The sequence below is a fragment of the Pholcus phalangioides genome, unplaced genomic scaffold, assembly GCF_987345545.1.
Source record: "Pholcus phalangioides strain wild (caught in Gottingen) unplaced genomic scaffold, Ppha-v1.0 ptg000042l_1, whole genome shotgun sequence".
Lineage (NCBI taxonomy): Eukaryota > Metazoa > Arthropoda > Arachnida > Araneae > Pholcidae > Pholcus > Pholcus phalangioides.
The window spans coordinates 22864217-22886772 of NW_028301628.1; the positions used below are offsets into that span (position 1 = coordinate 22864217).

General features: G+C 34.7%; 1 protein-coding gene across 2 annotated transcripts in view; it reads left to right on the forward strand.

Moving 5' to 3' along the window:
* Nucleotides 1-22556, forward strand: part of LOC149064670 (teneurin-m-like) — a 264163-nt gene that overhangs the window by 85616 nt on the left and 155991 nt on the right. For both annotated transcript variants that reach the window (XM_089254773.1, XM_089254774.1), the window contains exon 2: nucleotides 22390-22478. The gene's annotated coding sequence lies outside the window, so the exon portion shown is untranslated. The remainder of the gene's footprint in view (nucleotides 1-22389; nucleotides 22479-22556) is intronic.

The window sequence follows — 22556 nt, forward strand, 5'->3', positions numbered from 1 at the left end:
CATTGCTGTAAACAAAATTCTTAGAAATCATTGCTGTAAACAAAATTCTTAGACATCATTGCTGTAAACAAAATTCTTAGAAATCATTGCTGTAATCAAAATTCTTACAAATCATTGCTGTAATCAAAATTCTTAGAAATCATTGCTGTAATCAAAATTCTTAGAAACCATTGCTAATTATCAAAATTCTTAGAAATCATTGCTAATTATCAAAATTCTTAGAAATCATTGCTAATTATCAAAATTCTTAGAAATCATTACTAATAATCAAAATTCTTAGAAACCATTGCTGTAATCCACTACAAAGCCATTGGTGATGAAAGTTTTCATTTCAAAAAAGAAGAAATGATGTTTCCTCGAAGTTAACTTTAGCCAGTACTAATAATTAAATAAAATTATCGAATAACTATGAAATCTTAAAAAAAAGTTTTGAAAAGCTTTAATCGAGAGTTTTCATTTAAAACAGTGGATGTTTAATATCTATTCTAATATAGTGTTAACAATATATATTTCGTATCAGGTGATGGGATTAATTAAGTAATAATAGCTTATAATAAACCTTACAAAAAATACAAAAATATCAAAATCCTTCTTTCCTTGGATTTTTCTACCAAAAAATTCTAAACGTGTCCTTTAAATTTGGAAAATTAGTAAAAAAAAAAAATTGATATAAAAATAAAGAGGTTTCTATTTTTACAGCCCTTGAAATGTAAAGTTGGAAACTTGAGAGCATTTAGAAGGGGAAGGGTAAAGTTCAGAAAAGAGCGCAAAACACCAGAGGTTTCTTATTATATAATGTTTTTTTCTTCTTCACTTTTCTCTCTTGTGTTTTATTTTTGAGCAGCTTAATGAGGAAAGTGTTTTAATGAAAAAAAGAGCGAGAGAGAGAGAGAGAGCCGGGCAGTATTTGATGTGTGTACCCTCGACAGTTTAATTAAAAAGTTGGACAAGTTTATGAATAGCAAGAGTGAAAGGTAATTGGGCTTTGCCGTAACGCATACATTGTGCCATTCACCTTCATTTTTTTTTTTTGCAACCTCATTTTTTTCACTACTATTTCTCTTCATATACATTCTTCTTTTTCTTTTGCTAATCCCGAAATATATAGCTGAAAGGCCAAAAGACAAGGAAAGAAAAATAACTATTACTTCCCAAGGGAGAAAAAAAGGTGAAAAATATCATGGTAATCTACTATGTCAAACGGAAGTATTTAAGTCTGGTAACAGCTGGATTTATCCATTCCTCCCACATCAACCATTTTTTTTTGTCCTTGTCAAGAATGCTTCAAGACTAGATATATTGCAATTTAAGACTGTTACATAATTTCTGTTCTCTAGCTGGTTACTTCCCCGGCAATGTTATAATTCCTCTGGATATTATGCATTGAATGGGTACTGGGGGTGTTGATGAAAAATGACAGTAACGATTAATTTTTCTAACGATATTGGATTACTATTATGATTAACGTATCTAGATATTGGTCTCGTTATAAGAATGGGGACGATGAATTACGTGTCAAATCCAGCGTAACATTAGCAATGGGCAGTAAAATAACAATCGGCTACTGGTTTAACATTAGGACGGCCAGAGCAGCCATTTTGACTGTTGTTGATTTTGAAAACGCTATAATATAGATAGTATTCAACGTAAACACTTACAAACACTCGTGTGTTGTGAAGGCGGCATTGAATAACCGTAGCTGTAACATGCATCTACGAAAGCTCCCATAACTTTCGATGAGACTTTGTATTAAAATCCTGGTCCCACAACAGTGACACTGACAGGACTGACAGTGCCCTGTCAGTACCACCGTCGTCTCGTTTATTATAGTGTTTATGACTTTGATTGCCTATCGGCGTTTGTTGTTTCGATTTTAAATATCTGTTATATGATCTCAGATTGACGATCATTTTTATATACAGGGTGATTATAAAAAAACCCTAAATAGCGTCCGAACGGCAACTGTAGCATGAAAATCCCCGGCGGTAGATAGGCTAAAAGTGAGGACAACCAATAAGGACAGAGAAGCAGCATAAAATAAAGCATTTTATTGTGTTTCACAAATTTTCCACATGACCTTGTGGAGGACTAATCAGGCTGGGATCTCAGCCGAAGAAACGGTGTGACGAATGAAACGAACATTAATGCTCTAATTACTTTTTCCTTGCCTAGCTTCGGGGATTTTCGTGCTACAGGTGCGATTCCAACGCTATTTAGTGTTTTTCAGTATGGAGATCGCATTCCAATACAAAAAACTTGGTGTTGCCATTTGATATTTTCGAAATTTTCTCACTGTAACCGTAACTGTTAGAGTGACACTGTTGTTTTCCATATCATTCTTGAGCGCATACCTCGAAATACCTTATGCCAAAATTTCATTCAGTTTCTGTGAATGGTATGATAGTTAGGGGCCCATATGTCGGGATAGTTTTTTTATAATCACCCCGTATATTTTATTTTTGTTGCCATTGTCCGAGGCGACAATGTTTTGTTGTTTATTATAAAACTTTCCGGATACACCCATCCTTCAGGAACGCTGGGATATCTATCTGAGATGGGAAGCGGGGTGTGTCTGGTCTTCAAAGGTCAAAGGGCTTCAGCGCTACTACTACTACTAAACCACACATGCATCTCGTCCATGTTCCTCTGCGGAACGTCTAACGAATTGGTGCGTGTTGCAATGTGCGTGTACGTGTTGTGAATCTACCATGAAGATTGTTTCTGTGCAATGCCTGCTATGTGTAGTGCTGCCACCTGCTATCGACTTTTTATAGCACTGTCATTGCCATTTATTTTTTTAATTTGCATTTATCAATTAATTGGTTCTTTTATTTTGTTGGTTATTTCTTTTATTATTTGGTTCTTGTTATGTTGTGTTGAAGGTCTGCGGATAGACATTTTTTTCAAATGAGGGACTGGCTCGCATTTGCGCCTTGCAGTCGGAAAACCGCAAAAAAATAAACTTCAGCTAACCACCATTGTGCCACCAGAAAGGTTCGAGCCTAGAACCTCATGATGAGAGCCCAGCACTAATCCACATTTTATCGAAAAAAACTGTGTTTGGTTTTTATTTTGGCATTAACAGTGTTTACCATTTTTATCCTTCACTGGCTACTTTCCCGGCAATGTTGTAATTCCTCTGGATACAATGCATTGAATAACCACTGGTGTTGGTGGAAAAAGTTATTGCAGGAAGGATTACTTTTTTTTCTTATGAAGGGAAAATATATATTGGATTAGTATTATGATTAACGTATCTAGATATTGGTCTCGTTATAAGAATGGATATGATCAATTACGTGTCAAATCCAGTGTACCGTTAGCCATAGACAGTAAAATAACAATAGACCGGTTACTGGTTTAATAACAATGGTGGACAGCCGGGATCTTATTGGTGCTGTTTGACATGCTGCCAAGCGCCGAAAATGATATTTGAAATCATTTAGAATGGCTATCTATTGAATAGAAGGTCAGTGATATAGCCTTTGCTTTGCCAAAGTGCATTGTGTTTGCTTGTGTCGCGGCATAACTCATTGTGGTGTTGATAAATGTATGAGGGAATCAGTTGCATAGAGTTCCTCATAGTACTTTGATATTCTTTATGTGATGCTATTAAAACACGAAATCGCAGTTCAGGCTACATAGTCACCACACCATGCATTCAATGCCATTTTTCGGAAAAAGGAGTTAAATTTTCTTTCAGATAAATTTTCAGATGCACAAACGGGGGGGAAGATGAAGCATGGACAGAGGACAACAAACACAATGAAATGGGGGAAAGAAAATCAATGCAAATATCCATTATAGTGACCCAAGATCTATATATGATCTGATGTGTCGAGGGTCGAGCCACAAAAAGTATCAGCGTTGCCAACCACAATGATTCAAACACAACACTCAACATTATAATATACATACATATAAATGTATTCCTAAAATTCTTAATATGAATTTTCGGGATCCCAGAAATGAATTAATTTATTTTCCATCGATTCCTATGAGAGAAATTATTTCGGTTAGCGAACAATTCGATTTATGAAAAGACTTAAGGAACGAATAAAGTTCGTAACCGAGGAAGGGTTGTATGTATAGAGTTTTTTGAGAAATAGAGGTTTGACTGTATTTACTTTGACGTCTTTATGTAACTAACTCACCCCTAATACACATGCATCCTCCAACGAAAAATGAACTTGTCAATTCTAGTTATCAGGATAATAATTGTATTAAGTAAAGGAAGACGTACGGCGATCTTTGAATCCTTTCTTCCAGCTCTAATGGCAGCTCATCTACTCAGTTATTCCGTCCAGTGATGTGTTCCCTACGCTTTCAAATTCTGCAGTGAATTTCATTTGGAGAATTTTAACACACAGTTTTGTTTCCATTCGATAGGTGACATGAGGTAGATTTTTTAATGTAAATGAGAGTATAGGAGGTTAGGAAATTCTCCTCCTATTATATTTTTCACCAGTTCTCAAATTATTTCTCCTATTTATGCCGGCGTGCGAGTTTGGTCACTTTATTTTGCTGATCCGCAAATAGAAAAAAAGTTGCAAGACACTGACTTGAACCATCCTCCATCATACTTTTACAAGCTCAGCAAGCCACTTCAGAAACATCAACAAGAACGTTACTATCACAAGTTTACAAAGTCTTCCTCAGTTAATCGTAAATACTCTTGAATATGACTGGTTATTATATATAAATTGTTGGAATGTTATCAATGTTTTCTTTTAATATTGTTATGAAATTTTATTATGCGTTTATAAATCCCAAATAAGTCCTTTCAAAAATTAATTTAAGTGCATCGCGACCATTAAAATACATCTCTTAAGAAAGAGGAAACTAGCAGAATATTTGATAAAAATTCGTAATCTATTCTCGAAAAACGAAACTCGATAGACATTTTTAGAACTATTTCGATTTTTACAATTCTAGTTCTTTCAACACGATTACTTACTAACTTCTCTCTTTAACTGCCGAAAGTAATATCCAATGAAAAGTTCGAAATCGTCACCTTTTTTTTACAAAACACATTTCCTAAAGTCATTCAAAACACGTGCCAGCACTTACCAAACTGCCAAAATTACGATTCCGTGATACTCAAAAGATTTTTACAGACGTAAAAAAAAAGGAAGAATATATTTCGGAATAGTTTAGTTATTAGTCCAAATCCCGATTCCGTGCTCTGTAACATCCCCGACCCTCCCTCCCTCATTTCTCGTTCCTTAATTGCAGCGGAGGAAGGAAATTAGCATAAAATCTCACCGATCCATTGTTCAGAGTAATTTCCGAAATCGACAGCCCACGGTGAAGGTTCGCTCTCGTTTGCTGCGAGTCGGGCGAAGAGAAAGTTGGGTGCTGGTTGAAAGATCACCAGCACACCCACACACACACACACACACAATACATCGACTAGATACTGACTATACGCAACCGTACACCACACCATACCGGCACTTCATTTCCTTACAGCAGGAAATGAAACGTAGAAAGTCGTAAGTAGCAACAAAGTTTCCAAACACGCTTCAGTGATTTGCTTTCGAATTCAACAAATTCTTACTCCACGGAAACATACACGATAGTCAGGGAGGGGTGAGAGTCCTTCCCCCCTCCCTTTTGAGGGCGAGGGAGCGGGGGGGGGGGTTGCTCTCGCTCTTCGAGACATCTTGGAAAATATCTCAAAATCAAGGGGGGAAAAGATCTCTTTTCTTTTGAAAATGACAATAAGTTGTTAGAAAGGAAACAGAGATATTCGATGGAAATGTATCTGGAAAATTCGTTAAATTTATTGATGGTAGGTAGGACGGGAATGTTCGATAAATTTTCTCGAGTACTCGTTCAATGTCTTGATGTCAATTCTAATGAAAGTTGGGACTCCCCGAGTTCCCGCTGATCGTAATTATCATGTAACTCGGGGACCCTATCTTTCTCTCTCTCTCCTGTCTCCACCCGCTGAGGAACCGTGTGGATTTGATTCTTTAGGATGAAAAGGAATTCTTCTCATGATTCCAAGAGTTTTCCCTTTAATGTCGATATGGAATTTTTCTCCTGTCGTTGATACAATTATACGTATTTCGCGTCGATTCACTTATTGCAAGGAGACTTACTTTACGAGGTGAGCAGAATTTTATCATCGAAGTTATATTGATATGAGGTGAAGTAACCCTCGCGTTCTGTTCTCGGAAAGTGTTCTGTAGTATAGCTTGTATTTTATAGTTTCTGTGGTGGTTTATATTAAAATACGTGGTACGATTATATTATATTCATATCCTTCCGATATTCATATTCTTCAAAGTTTTCCTTTTGGAAATAAAGCAAAATATACAAAAATTTAGTTTTGCTGTAATTCTGCACTTACATCAAGGTGGCATGGGGATTTCGAGAATTGTCACTGATGGTGAAAAGGAATTATGTTTGTAGACATCTCTTTCGGAGGTGAAGAAATTTTGAGGCTTCCTTTAGCTTCCCCTCTCTTCGCTACTAGAAATGCGTAAAAGGTATGCTTACCCTTTGAAGTGATTAGGAGGCGTATATATCCTGCCAAAATGCGTACGAGACTGGTATTTCCTTTAGCTTCCCCTCTCTTCGCTACTAGAAATGCGTAAAAGGTATGCTTACCCTTTGAAGTGATTAGGAGGCGTATATATCCTGCCAAAATGCGTACGAGACTGGTATTTATCTTTTGAATTGCTACGGATACTTACTTACCCTTAGAAATACGTGGACGGTGAATTTATCCTTAGAAATGCGTAGGAGGCATGCCGCTGGAAATGCGGTTCACGGAACCTTTGCCCCCGATATTTCGCCTCCGACATTTCGTCCCCGACATCTCGCCCCTGGCACGTTTCGTCCCCAGTATATTTGGGTCCCGGAAATTTCGCCCCGACATCTCACCCCGGTACATTTAGCCCCCGGAAGATTTAATCGGTTACTCACTCTTGGGCACTCATTCACTCAAACGTTTCATCACTCAGTAACTCCCTTTATCACTGACACGGTCAATCCCTCGATCACTCACTTGATCACTCATACAGTTAATCACTTAGTCACTCATGCAGTCATTCACTTGGTGGCTCATGAGGTCATTCATTTGGTCACTCATACGGCCATTCGGTCAGTCACGTGGTCACTCATACGGTCATTCACTCATAAAGTCAATTGTACACTAGTTGATACGGTCACTCACGTGGTGAGTCATTCTGCAACTCGATTAGTCATTTGTACGGTCACTAACGCACTCCTACAGTTCATTTCACACTCACTTGGTCAGTCATACGGTCACCCACACAGTCAATCACTCATACGGTCACTCATACGTTCAGGACAAGTGAAAATGTCAGGTGTGAATTTTTCGGGGCCAAACGCGCCAGGGGCGAAATTTCCGGGGGTCAAATGTAACGGGGACGAAACGTTCCAGGGGCAAGATGTCGGGAACAAACTGTCGGGGACGAAATGTCGGGGGCGAAAGTTCCGGATCCCGGAAATGCGTACCCTATTCTCCGCCACAGCGAGCGCGATTAGCCAGCCGGAGTAACGTCCCGTCCCATGGGTGCAACGGTAACATGCTCGTCTTCCACCACGAAGGCTACCATCAAGATCACGGGTTCGAATCCGGCGGCAGAAAATCGAAATCGAGTTCTTATCACGCCTGAGGCTACCACCGATAGATGGTGCTTTCATTTCCCATTCAATGCCACTAACTGGAAATTGTCTCAAGGCGATATGACCGGAGTTGGTGTGGAGCATGCCGGAAAATTCAAGGCAGATTATGAAAGATTCTTAAGCACATCAGGGTTTATTTCCAAAATCCATTGAATTCACTGAATGCATTCTGTGATCCTTACTTAACAATGACCGATATCGCCGTAAGGACTACGCCGTAAGGCGATATTGTCTGGATGCCTCCTAGCCCGTAGAGACGCGTTCACATTTCCGACCTCTTTACACGTTCTTTTGAACCAGTTACGACTACGCCAGTCATTGCTCATGTTGACAAGTTTATAAAACATTGCTCAGTCGCACTTTAACGTGGAAGAATATTTCTTTGGCATTTAAAGTGTTTTATTATTTTTATCCTTCAATTATGTTCACTTTCACTACTTTCTTTTAGAGCTATATCACATGACTCTTGCCTTGTCTCCAATGGAGATATAAGCACGTTTCGCAAAGAGTTATGTTGGATAAAAAAAAAACGTATGTCTTTAAATCAACCTGAAATCTCACATCATATGCTTATACCTTTTGTTATATAGAAAGAATATTGGTCAACCCACCAACTTATAATAAGACCTAGAAAATTCTGATTTAGTGTCACAAAAACGAATTCTCTGTATTCCAGATAGTCATCATTTCATGAAAATATTCAGAAATACATTATTCGATCATTAGACAAAAATGAAAACGTGGACCAATTCCTAATGACATTTATAATACATAATAAATAAAGCGATACTCATCGTTCACCCGTTACAAACTTTTCCATACAATAAGGTACATTTAACGGCAATACCTAAGGAGAAAAAAAATCACTTTAGCCAGATAAAAAAAAAATGTCTTAGAAAATGTTCCATCATATTTTTTGGGATAAACTGGACTAAAATATAAAAAAAAGGAGTGAGTAAAAGGGTAGAATATATACAGCAGCAGCAGCAAACTCATTAACTCTCTTCCTTTGTGCCGTGCAATCATTTCCAGTTTGCAACGAAAAGTGATATTCAATGCCATACTTCAGCCTCCCAGCGTGAAAAGTAATTACTTTTTCCAGATTCTTCTTCTTAATTACAGTCTCCAATTATAAGGTGGACGGGACCCGAGAGAAAAAAAAAATACGTAAAAAAATATACACAATTAAATGACTTTCACTTCTTTCTTAAGGAATGGGGGAAAAATATTAAGAAACGAAATATAAGTAAGAGAAAAAAAAAATTAAAATATTTTTAAGAGAAAAAAAAATTGCATAAAAATAAGTTTGTTGTTTTTGATATGCGCGCGACAGTATTTTCCATTTCCTTAATTGATGATTTCTCTGTTATTTTGTTTCCAATTCTTTTATCACGTACATGTTCGGATATAAAACTCTCTTAAGAGGAATCGTTCAAGAAATTTTCTTTTAATGTTTTCATTTCTCTGCTAATAACTTTGAAAGTTGTTATCTCGTGGCAATTTTAAAATTTAAAAAAATATTCTGCATCCTTTGTTATCAACGTATTATCTTTAATCTGTGTATAGAAAAAAATGTTTTTTTCTTTTTTTTTATTAAACCTTAAAAACAAATTTCTCTCGTGTATTAAGATAAACTGATGTTATCGTAAAGTTTTTTTTTTGCTTTAAAAAAATTAAATTCCCTTTGTTAGATGGATTTTGTGATCACAAGAGAATGTACGTGATTTTCATGTGTTAGAAATTTAGAAAATTATACGTATTTGCTCTTGACATGGACTATTTTGCAATTAATTTTTGTTTTGTACATGAAAAAACAAAAAACCCTTGAGGTTTTTGTGTGTGTGTCTCATTTTAATGAATATAAGGTGAAGTGTTTGTATTAAAATAAATTGTCTCTTTCGTACATCGATTTATATAAATTATGATTTTTATGTAAAACATATTTTTTTTAGGTATTGAGAAAGATCATTAAGAAAACTGTCTTATATAAAATGTCTTATGAAAAATATACTTGGCGTTTTTTAGCGCAAATAAGAAATTGCGTCTATGATAATCAATCAAATATTTTTTTTTGCGTGTTCACAATTTCTTAAATGCAATAGCATAAGAAAATATATTACATTAGACAAAATAATTTATTCTTAAAATCGTCGTAATTACTTGTTTATGTAGAATTTTTTAGATGAGTCATGAAGAAATACTTTAGTCTAAATCAAAAGAACATTTCCATGATTAGTTTGATCCTGTCAAAGCGGATAGATACCATTGGGATCGAAAGCGCAATTTCAATATAAGTTTGTTTCAACATTGTTCCCAATTCGTTTATCACGTACGTGTTTGGATATAAAACTTTCCTAAAAAAATCGTTCCAGAATGTATTTTAATGTTTTTATTTTTCTGCTAATGACTTTGTCAGTTTAGCATCTCGGGGTAATTTTAAAGTAAAATGAAATATACGTCCTTTGTTATCAACCTATTATTTTTAATCTGTATGGCGAAAAAAAAATTTTTTTTTTGTCTTGTACTAAAGCTTAAAAACAAAATTTTCTCGTGTATTAAGATAAATTGTTGTTGTTGCAGAGAGTTTCCTCTTCAAAAATTTAAATTCTCTTTGTTAGATGGATTTTGTGATCATAAAAAAACTCCACGTGGTTTTTATGTGTTGGAAATTTATAAATTATATCTATTCACTCTTAACATAGGCTATTTCGCAATTAATTTTTGTTCCATGCAGTACATGAAAGGAAAAAATTAAGAAGTTTCAAATTGTCGATATAATGTAAATTTTTTCTATCAAAATAGATTGTCGCTTTTGTATACCGATTTATATAAATTAGGATTTTCATGCAAAAAGAATATTTGTTTAATGTAATGAGATGAAATTGCTATAAAAATATGCTGAGAGTTTTTATCTCTAATAATGAATTCCATGGATATTATGGCAATTACTCGAGTATATATGTTATTAGTGATCACGTTTTTATTGGAATAGGCATAAGATAATGGGTTACGCTAGAAAATAGAAACATATATTTGGTATCACCAATATTAATTTCTTTATATAGCATTTTTTTTTCACATGAATGATGAAAAAATGCATCCCCAAATCAAAAGAAACATTTTGATGATTCATTTGAATCGGTTTAAATGGATAGATACTGTTTGCATCGAAAGCGCAATTTTCACATTATTGATTTGTTGTCCACTGATCCAGTAAAGTATATATAAAACACAGTGAAGAGTCTCTAATTGATTTTTTTACAAAATGTACTAGCTCACTGGCCAGCTTGTAATTTAAAAAAAATTATAAGTTCGATGTGCTTACCTTATGTTTCGTTTCGAATAAAATAATCTCCTAAAAATTGACTGCAGACTTTCTCGTGTAAAATTATTTTAAAAAAATGGACCAATTAAAATGCCTTCCTGCTTCATTCATTAGTCGGCTCTGAGCATTTTCTAACAAACGTATGTTAGCAAAATACAGGAGAAGTATAATTACATGAAAATCGGATTCCCCATCCCGGAAACGTTCGATTCGTGGCTTACGCTGATGTGGCGCCTACGGTGATTTTTTTTTTTTTGAAGAGTGGAGATATATTCGTCTATTTACGCAAAGAACTACATTATTACGGAATTGTATAGAAATAACTCTTTAGGAAAATTTCTCTTGCAAGTTTATTGTGCGAGCAAGAATATTATAATTTTGTTTTTTATTAATTATAATTAAGTTAATAAAATTATAAAGTATAAAAAAAACGTTATAAGGTAAACATCTTTTTTCATTAAATTTTTCCTAAAACATTTTCTATGAGGAATAATTAGTTGATTGTTTGAAGAATATAAGCATTATGATATAGCACCATCGTGTTAGTAAGTTGTTTCGTTTCAGCCATAAATCACCGACTGAAGCTTTACGAACGTTTCAGACCCAGAAGAGATTAAAGTAAGGGCAGGTTCTATCACCAATGTGGCGTTCTCTATTGACAAAAATTTTCTCTTTGTGAGAGTGTTTCACAAAACCGCATTTAAATGTGTCAATTCTTTTATATTGTATTCATTTGCAAACAATCTAGGCTACGAATGTATAGAATATATTGTACATAGAGTATTTTAAAATTAATAATTTTTGAAATCTCCGTCGTGACCTAGCAACACTGCAATTAAAACACTTTCAATGACAATGTGTAATCATAATTATCCCTATCCTAGAATCTTACGTTTCAATTTTATAGCGTTTATAAAAATAGATTACGACTCTGGAAAACTATGGAACAGAAGCTTATTGTGATAAATGTAGATGCCAATGACTAGAAAATCTAACCGTCTTCATATTCCAAACACCAAATTCACAGATAACACACTCACATGCAATTTTCTATCAAGCCAGAAACTTTGGCACATCCAACCAGAAAACTAATTACGTTTTCGGCATCAGTTTGGGAACTGAAGATAGAAAAGTATGGGGTGAGAATGACTTGATGAAAATATAACAAAGTGCAGAGAGGAAGCCCTGAAGAGAGAGAGATTCCGTTCACGTTCTCTTCAGTGTACCCCTACCGATTGTCTTCACCTTAAAAGGAAACTTTTCCTCTGGTAGAGCAAATCTTGAGAACATATTTCTCTCAGGGAAAAGTTCCTTATACGCTTTGATCCAGTACTCCAACAGCCATCGAGACATTTTCTAGAGATCTCGTAAGAAAATTCGTTTTCGTAGAAATCTCATCTTCTCATGAATAGCTTTTCCGTATATTAAAGATAAAGTAAACTAGATGAAAGAAAGAAGGAAAACGAGATAAACTAGAGAAAACAAAATTTCTCCGAATGTTAATCTCGAAGAAGCGATTTTGATTTATTACATTAGTAAGTCAAATTAGATTCAACGAGGAAAATCAAATATTTTCTTCCACCAAGTAAAATTAAAGTATTTGTTCTTAAAATCTAGGAACACGTACTGGAACGTTAATGCCGTTTCCTGAGCCGAGATTCGTTTCCTGATTTTTAATTAAATCTTCTACGTTAGAAGAGGTTTAGCCCGAATGTAGAAAGAGAGGAAAATATCCGTGATTGAAACTAAAGTTAGTGACATTATAAAGGTGTTTTGCATTACTTATTGTTTCAATCTCCCTATCCGATAAGTTTCGGTACAATAGCTTCAATTTTGAAAGTCTTAAATATGCTAATATTTTCTAACGATTCCGTAAAAAAAGATATTAATTCCTCTACTGGAATACAAACACGACATTAAGTTGGAGATTACTTTTTACGATTCATTGTGTATTCAGAATAATAAGAAAATGTGTGTATAATTTTTTTTATATATTTTTCTCTGAAAATATTGATTATAAGCACCTTTAATCTAATTTTCTAAATCCCTAGGAATTAATGTTTTTGCGATTAAATTAGGAGATGGAAATAAATTAAAGAAAATGCGTATAAGTTGTTGGAAGTTTAAAAAATTCGAGAATTTATTGTTTAAAATATTTGAATGATTAATTTTTAGACGTATATTTGATATTGCCAACCTGTACGGCCAAACGGGTCGCACGGCCCGAGTGCTGCACCTGTTATCGAGTAATTTATTCCGCGTTGATGAGATTGATCTTAAATTTTTCTTACACAAAAACTCATAGATATAATTTGAAATTTACTTTGAAATGAGATGCACTGCTCTTTTAATTTATCAATACATTGCATCTTACTGGTGTACTAGCTGATACCCGGCGACGTTGCCCAGGCGGTAAAAGAATTATATATGTATAGGCCAGTATTTTCCGGGCTCATCTGAACTAAAGTGATCCAATATTGTTAAACGTGACAATACGATTTAATAATTAGAAAGTCCAAAATACTTTTGTATTTATTAATTATTTTTAAGCATAATATACACGGATCAATTCATCACTCGTTTAAAAAAATACACTGATCGCAGCAGCACACTTGTACACACACCGAAGAATATGCATGATCAAAGCAACATTTGCACTCATAAGTTAAGATTTGGTGTGGAACATAAACCTATTTGACTCCGTTATTTGAAAACCCATTAAAATGCACATCTTTTATGTGGAAAATTTTTGGAAAAATTTTTTTTCATCTGATTGAAAACATGAAAAAATAGTGAAAAAAGGGATTTTCCGAGAAATTTCTGCAATAAAAAATAATTTGATAAACATATTTTTCAGGTGGGAATATGCTTACGGCGCATTCTACAGATTACTGGAGGATTCTAAAGAAATTTTGGAGTGAGACGATCAACCATGTGGATTCGTATAAAGAACAAACATACATGTATACATGCTTTCACATTTATAACTAAGATATGCTACAGAACATGTGAAAAATCAATTACTATGCATACTTAATAATCGTCTTGGTAAGGTTGATAAATTTACCACTTATGCCTTTGAATATTCATAATACACAAGCGTCGTTGGTGAATTTGATAAATACTTGAAATTTATCTCCTTTATCTGCGATTATGCATAATAATTTAGTGTAATATGTGAACTTGATAAATATGAAAAAAAATCCAAATGAGTCAAGTATGTATAATGAATATAGGCCGAATCCTAAAAAGGCAAGGTTTTTCACGATTTTCAATGAAATATTGCTCCAAAAATTTTTTTTAATGATTGCTAAGCAAAGCTTATAAGTTACACCGTCACAGTATTTTGACAGCACAAGCACAGTCGTGACTAAACTTTTTAAGAACATAATCTTAGATTGAACTTGTGCTTGTGTAAAGCAACACAAAAATTGTATCTAATCCCAAAAAATACTATTATAAAAAAAATAAATATATATATATATATACAAAGTGATGCCTCACTTATGCATCGGTGCAAGAGAACAAGAAAGCAATATGCATAAGTGAGAGAAGCGTATAAATGAATATGATATATCTTTGATCGGGAATGCAGAAAATTGCCTTATAACTGAAAGAAACGTGCATAAGTGTGAAATTACTGTACTTTATAAAACGACATTCATCACATTGTTTTCGAACACCGAATATGTAAGAAGTATGTATACACGATGCCAATTCATTTGACTTTGAATGATTATGCTTCTGAAAAACATGAATAATCACTAAGATTTGAGTAGTATAAACGTTTCCATATTTTTTAAATGACAATAACAGGTGAACAACATTATAAAACAATACAGAGTAATTGACAAGCAAATACAAATTTTACATAAAAATCCCGAAAATAAAACTCCCCAAAACATATATAAAAAAGACTGAAAATACATCAATAAAAAAGAAATCCTCCCCGTTACACAACATGCCACATATCGTTAAACAAATCCCTTCTCATAGATTTCCAGATTGTTTAAAAGCTTTGCGATAAAAATGCAAGAACATCATTATTGTTATTTTCCTGGAAATCCGAGTATTATCTCTTCCAGCATTATCCTATGTCTAACATCATTAAAAACACACACAAAAAAAGAGAAGAGATAAGTTTCCGTGTATTTTCAAATTAATTATATCATATAAAGAACAGTATAAGTTTTTTTTTATATTTTTTAAATAAAAACGAGGAAATTCCTCTCATACAATCCGTCTTTTTGCGAAATCATTTGGTTATGCATATAGCGTGACCAACTTCAAAAGCAGAGAGAGAGAGAGAGAGAGAGAGGGGGGTGTTTAATAAAATCTTTAGTCTTAAAGTAGGATTCCAGTGTTTCTTTAAAATACTTTTTTCTTCTGTTGCTAAAGTACGAGGAAACTCTATTCTACATGGCTATTTCTAGATGAAAAAATAAATAAATTATATATCTTTTAAGATTTTTTGAGCACGCAAAGTATTTTTGGCAGAGCAGCATTCAAGTGCGGTGTATGTTTGAGGTTTGGATAGAGGAAAAGTAAAAAAAAATAAAATGCATGAAAAATGGAAAAGGAATTATTCGAAGAATGGATGAGAACACGCGAAATTAAAATGAGGTTTTTCTTCTCTTGTATAACGTCCTCCTTGTTTTGTTTTTATACTGATATACTTTTTTCTTATTCTTGTATTTCACATTCAAACGCAACTTTGATTATTTTTACCCATTTGCCGAAATTTTTCGGGTCATCCTAGATCATGGATTCATATGCTTTCCAGCACGCTGGCCACATATCCAGTATTTCTGATGCTTGCGGACCAGAAATCGTGTATATGTTACTTACATACTAACAGAAACGGCGGCACAGTACGTTTTCCGAAGACTTTCTAACCGATAGGTCACTGTCGGGGTAAAAGATAGTATGACAGGGGTAGGAAGAGTAAAGATTATGTGAAAGATATATCGAAAAATACATGAGCAGGGAAAAGCTAGGGCTGCAGGAAATGAAATGCACATTTCTTACAAAATTGGGTATGAATGAAATTACATCTGGCATTACTAGAAAGGGGGGAAAAGTGTAGCATGATATAAAAACTACATTGAGGAGAATGTAGGAAGAAATAGAAAATTAGCGGCCGGGGAAGAGTTCAAATATCTAAGCATTTCAAATATCTAAGAATACACTATTTCATGAAAATAATGGAGTTCTTCCCGTTATTGTTCTTGGTTAAAAGGGTTTAGGAGAGGGGCATATCAAAAATCTGCCCCATACACAACACAGGTAGAGAACTTCAAAAAGAGTATCACACTGGAGAATATCTTCTTGGAGAATATCACACTGGACTATTAGCAATGTTAGGGACAAACATGCATTCAAGGAAGAGAATCTCTAGTTTTCTGGATATAGGATTAAAATAGAAATTAGAGAGGAGAAAAAAACCGGAAGAAGAGAAAATAAGAGAAAAATCTTATTTATTTTTTTCTCTTTTTTTCTTTTGAAAAGGGCCTACGGTGAAGTTTATCTGTGAGCAGAGGGTCGTAGCATATATGATGTCTTTGGATTGAGTGCCAGTAGTTTCATCAATCGCAAAAAAAGTTCGTTTCTTTTATTAAGCGTAATAACCGGTAATTATGTATAATATTGAATTTATCACACTTACTGTAACACACTTACACACACACACACACACACACACACACACACACACACACACACACACACACACACACACACACAGGAATCCCAGCAGGTCAGTGAGAAATGGTTGACAACAAAAAAAAAGATAAGCTCTGTAAGATAAACTTTTTAAGATAAACTCTGTACATGACTATTCTTCGGGAGGAGGAGGGCGTTAGCGCTGGGCCTGCTTGGGTCCCAGCCTGGATAGGAGACATGTGCAACACAGTGCAGTCTGTCTCTTTCTGAACGACTCTTCCACTTATCATTGGTGTCTTCCTCGTAGCCTTCACAATTGACTGTGCCATGCCTAATCTGTCATTTATCGTCGAATCCAAAACCAATATGTTATACACGGTAAATATAAATAGGATCCACCAACTAGTGTTATACGGCACAACAAGCAATCAAAATAGTATTAAACATAAATCACATTAATAATAGAAAGTTCTTACTGATATTATTCTTGAACTAAAAAGGTTTAGGGGAGGGAGTGGCATGCATCAAAACTCTGCATCATAGATAACACAACATAGGCTTTGAGAACTTCAGCACTCGGTGCATATCACATTGGACCATTAGCAATGTAAGGAAAAAAAAGGCATTCAAGGAAGAGAATCTCTGTAGTTTTCTGGATATAGGATTAAAATAGAAATAAGAGAAAAAAAAACCAGAAGAAGGAAGAAGAGAGAATAAGAGAAAAATCGTATATTTCTTTTTTCTTATATCTCTTTTTCTTTTGCGAAGGGCCTACGGTGAAGTTCATCTGTCAGGAGGTGGTCGTGACATATGATGCCTTTGGGTTGGGTGCCAGTAGTTGCATCAATCACAAAAAAAAGTTCCATTTCCTCTCTTTTCTATTCTTTCTCATTCCTTTTTCTTATATATATATTTTCTTATTATTTTTCTTTAGCGCTTCGATTTTCTTTACGCGCAGTTGACTATGGATTCCTCGTTGTTACAATGCTGAAAAGGAAACGGACTGCTTTTTCTTGAGCATCGAATGGTCCGTTGAGTTTTTCCAAGTTCCGAAAAGTAAAGAAAAAAGTAAAATAAAGATTTTTTTTTTTTGTCTGACTTCAGTGATTTTTTTTTCTTCTTCTTTTTTCTTAAAAGAGACAGAGAGATTGATGTTTTCGGGCAGAAAACTGGTGTTTCATCCTCTTTTAATTGGGTGCTGAGGTTGGCAGTTTGTGACTTTGCCGAGATATTGAAAGATATATGTGGATTTTTTTAGAGGGAATTCTACTGTATGGTGCTCCATGCATTATTGTTATAGTGGTTTTTTTTTTGCTCTGATGGTAAAGTGCTACTTTTATTTGGAATAAAAAAAGAAGTTCTAAAATGATATATTTCACGATATATATGTTTAGATAACTGGAAAAAACTAGATTCAAAATTTCGTGAAGGGATCCTGATGTTTATTTCTGAGCTCAAACATTGGGATATTTTATATTATTTTGAATGGAATGTTTGAGATAAAATGGAATTGCATTACAATGTTTTATCAACAAAATTTTTGTTCAGTTCGAGGCGTTACATTTCGCATTGTAATGATTATTTATTTAATGTTATAATTATATATTATTTCGTAGTGTGTAATTTATTCGGATGTAGACTCAAGTGTCCTCTCATTCACTGTGGTAAGAATTCACACTGCTGGGTATTTATACCCAATTGAATTTATCACCTCTTGAACATTTGCAAGTAGTAGCAAAGGGTTGAATAATATGTATTGTATTTCAAGTTTTATATTTGATTTCGTCTACTGACATTCATAAATGTTTATTAGAATAGCACATCTCATTAAAATGTGTCATTCTTTAATTTCACGAGTATTTGAACTGTTTTCAATGTTCAGTTAATTTATATAAGCTAGCTGTCTCTTCAAAAGAAAAAAATGTTATGTAATTCATTATCTAATTTTTTGTCTCTCCCAAAGAAAAAATTAATGACAGATTGTCTTAATTGAATTGAAAGGGACATAGTTTGAAACACCCTGAGGTAAATTGTATACACAGTTGAGTCACACATCATTGAGACAAAACAACATTAAATGGATGGCAAAAGAAAAGTGCGCACATGCATTTCCTTGTTGCACATAGTCTTTCCAAACTCATCAGTAGCAAATTTGAAAATCAGCTGTTAATTTTTTTTTTATGATTTATTGCTAGCATGTAGAGGGTGTTCTATCCTATGAATTCAAAAATAATTTAAAAATTCATAAAATTTCAAAAAAAAATCGGTATGTTTGAATGTGATTTCCAAGAGAACTTGACAAAGAAGAATGTTTCTTGAGGCAAGAAATTTTTTTCGATAGAGGTGCTGCTTGTTAAGTATAGTTATTTTTAGTAACAGCATATTGCACGAAGATATATACTGCACGAACGTTGAGCAGTAGTGATTGGACTTGAACCTTCCTTCAATCTCTTCTATGTCTGGAACGTCCGTAGAGCTTCAGCCTTTGATTCGTGGGTGAGTAAAACAACTTCACCGGTAAAAGTTGATCCACCGATGTCAACATCACAATGAAAACGTTTTGCAAGTGCCAATTTTCAGAAAAACTTTGAATCGTGCTGTTAATCCCGCATTCCCTGCATTATATTCGATTTGCATATTTTCAGTCCTTTGTGCAGCGTCCTTTATTGACAAAATTTTGAAATATTTTTTGCTGTACCAAGAAAAAAAAGTTCGTTGGAATCGTTTTGCAAACGGCAATGTATACCACTCAATGTTGATCAATTTCAAGATTATTTAAGAATTTACGGAACACCTTTGTAAAGGGGGAAAAATTTAATAAACTAGATTTCACACACACACACACACACACTCACACGCACTCACGCACGCACTATTTAAATAAATTCTCACCATGGACACAAAAGAAGAGTTTAAAAAAAATTCACGCTAGTAAATCATGTCGATTTTTTTTTTTTCAATATTCAATACGGATCCTTCGCAATTTTTCTCAATTTTTTATGGAAAAGGGAGAAGAAACAACAAACTTAAAATGAATTTTAAAAAAAGGATAGAAATTTATATTTCTAAAAGGAAAAAAAAGGAGAGTATCTCTCTAGGAAAAACTATTCTTCACGGTCAGGATCACCTGCATTGATGGGAGGAGGAGCAAAGTGAAATAGTTTCAGATAGTCATTAGTAGGAGCAAGGATCCCTTAAATCGGACCATTAGCCGTGATTAGTGAGTTTGTGGCAAAGTAGGAAGGGCAGAAGAGTAAGTAGTAAAAGGAAAAAAAAACAATAAGAAAGGATTCTCTCTTTACCCCTCATGGAAAAGGGATGTTCATAAGATGAATTGCTTCCTACCGGAATCAGGCCGCTTGTCTTTCCGAAGCCTAACGAGTTCATTTGCTCTCAATCATAGTTGAAAACGGTTACGATTAAGGAACAAATCTTCTTATTCGTCTTCTTCCGGGAGGTCCATGATATTCCTTCAAAAGCTCTGAGCAGTTATTAGCTTTTAAAGCGTAACTACGTAGGGCTTCCATCGACCTACCATAATTAGCTATTTTAAAAACAGTGTCTGTTTTAGAGAGAATAATCTTAAGAAGCTTTTCGTTAAATTTTGATTCCAATAACTTGGTACGGATGGTGGATACTCCCCGCCCCCCATTTGGACAAATATTGTTAAGAAAAATATCATCATATTTTGTACATCCATCCGTCCATTGGCAGCGACAACATGTGGCAAGAAACGCGAGAGACAGCAGTCGACATTGATTCCACTGAAACGTTACTCAATGCACGATTGCACCCCGTCAGACCAATACATTCGTTAATGATCTTGGGAAAGCGTTAAAAAACTAAAACGCTTGCGAAATTGAATCGGGGGGTTTTCAATTTTTTGTTATCGGTTTAAATTTGCAGTAATAATAATAATACAATGTGACTATGAATTAGAACAAATGTATGATAATTTTTGATCTATTTCTACTTAAACATCACAACCCATTTCTTCTGCTACTTTTAACCGCAGTTTTCTCTGGATATCTCTCAAAGTGGTTTCCTTCATGACCAATAATCACTCATTTTTCCGAGGGAGGTGGGGGTTAACATGTTATGTTCATGCCGACAATGCCGTCTTAACGCATGGGTCCACCCACCAGGCACGGCCTGGGGGCCTCAAGGAAAGAAGGGGTTCAAAAAAATGGGATGTACTTTAATTTTTTGAGAATTTGCCAGGTACGGGGGCTTACAAAAATTACTTCGCCCGGGGGCCCATGATGCTCTTTAGACGGCACTGTAAGTGGAAAAGCAGAGAGAGAGAGAGAGAGAGAGACCAGTGGGGAAGAGTGAGTGGAGTGGAAAAAAAGTAAACAACCTCGTACTGCGTCCGTGCAGAAGGGGCAACACGCATGAAATCCGATTTCGACGGGGTTCGTCGGGGATAGATGGTGCCTTCATTTTCCTTCCAATTCTACTTGTTGGAAACTGCCGTATGGCGGTATATGACCGGAGTTGGTGTTAGCTACACTTCTTTTTTTGAATCATTTCATGTAAAATGAAAGATTCAGCTAAGAAAATGCACTGAAAAACAAAGAGAGCCTATGTTTCCAGACCGCGCTTTCTATCAGTGCAAGACTCTATACATCAAATTGAACAGTCTGGACATTCTACTGTAGGTGCATATCTATGCTATCTGCATGTATCAGACACAGAAATGAGCTATAAACTCATTCCACAAATGGACACCTACGAACTCCGCACTATCTTTAGTAGACTGAAGCTGCTATTGGTTATGTACATTGGTGCAAAATAAAAAATAAATAAAAACCTTTTCAGTATCTCTCATCTTCCTGTAGATTCTCCTTCATCCAATTTTGAAGCTGTTCATTTTAGCCTTCGAGCAGTTTTTGTCGTCATTAAAGCAACCTTTGATGTTTTAAATAATTTAAAATTTTCTCCAGAACCTGGAACGGATCATACGATTTCCCATAATAAACCTATATAAATCATGCTTCGGGTAACGAACGTGATTCCGGAACGAATCATCTTCTTTAGCTGAGGTATCACTGTGCGCAGCTTCACCAAAATATGTCGGATATTTTAAAAATTTGTCAGGACGTCTTCAGTAAGAATTGGGCTCATATTAGTCGAGGTAATACGCTCACGAGTCATGGAGTATCGCGGAACTATTCATTTAGCTGGCTGAGTAATTCCCCAAATTTTTTTCTAATAAATCTCATAGTCGTTCTATTGCAATTCAGAGGCAGTACATTGAAATACGGCAATATGCCAGAATTTTTGCCAGCCATAAGATAAGATTGTGTGCAGATTTGAACTGGTGATTACAAATCTAAGTACCTGAGTAATATCTCGATCACTTTTAATCAATATTTCATAGCTTGGGGTAAATAGGTATTTCGTACACATATAATATCACTTTCAGGGAAGTAAATACCCATTAAAGTTGATCATTGGATATGCAAAGTTACTCGGCGATTTTATTGCTGAATAGTATGGATGATCTTAAATGGGACCAATAGAGAAAGGTCCGGATTGCAACCATTTCTCCTAAGGCTTGATCAGAGAGAATACTAGTACAGCGCAATTACTCCCCACCTTTTACGCTTGCCATGTATTTCATAGGAATTCTTCGTAAATTAATGGAAGAAGTTTTTGAATGTTTTTCTCATAATGCTATTGTTGATAACTGTAAAATGCAGCTGTGAGATGTAATCATTTTCTCATTGATTTTACAGGAAAACCTGCTTGCTATTGCTTAAAAGAATTTATAATAAAGACATCTTAAAGATAAGGTGCTCAGGTTCGACTGTCTTAACTATGTAGGGTGAGTGGACTTTTATTTTTCCTAATTCAAAATATGTTACAATTTATAAAATTCAATAAAAATTATGTTTTTGAACGT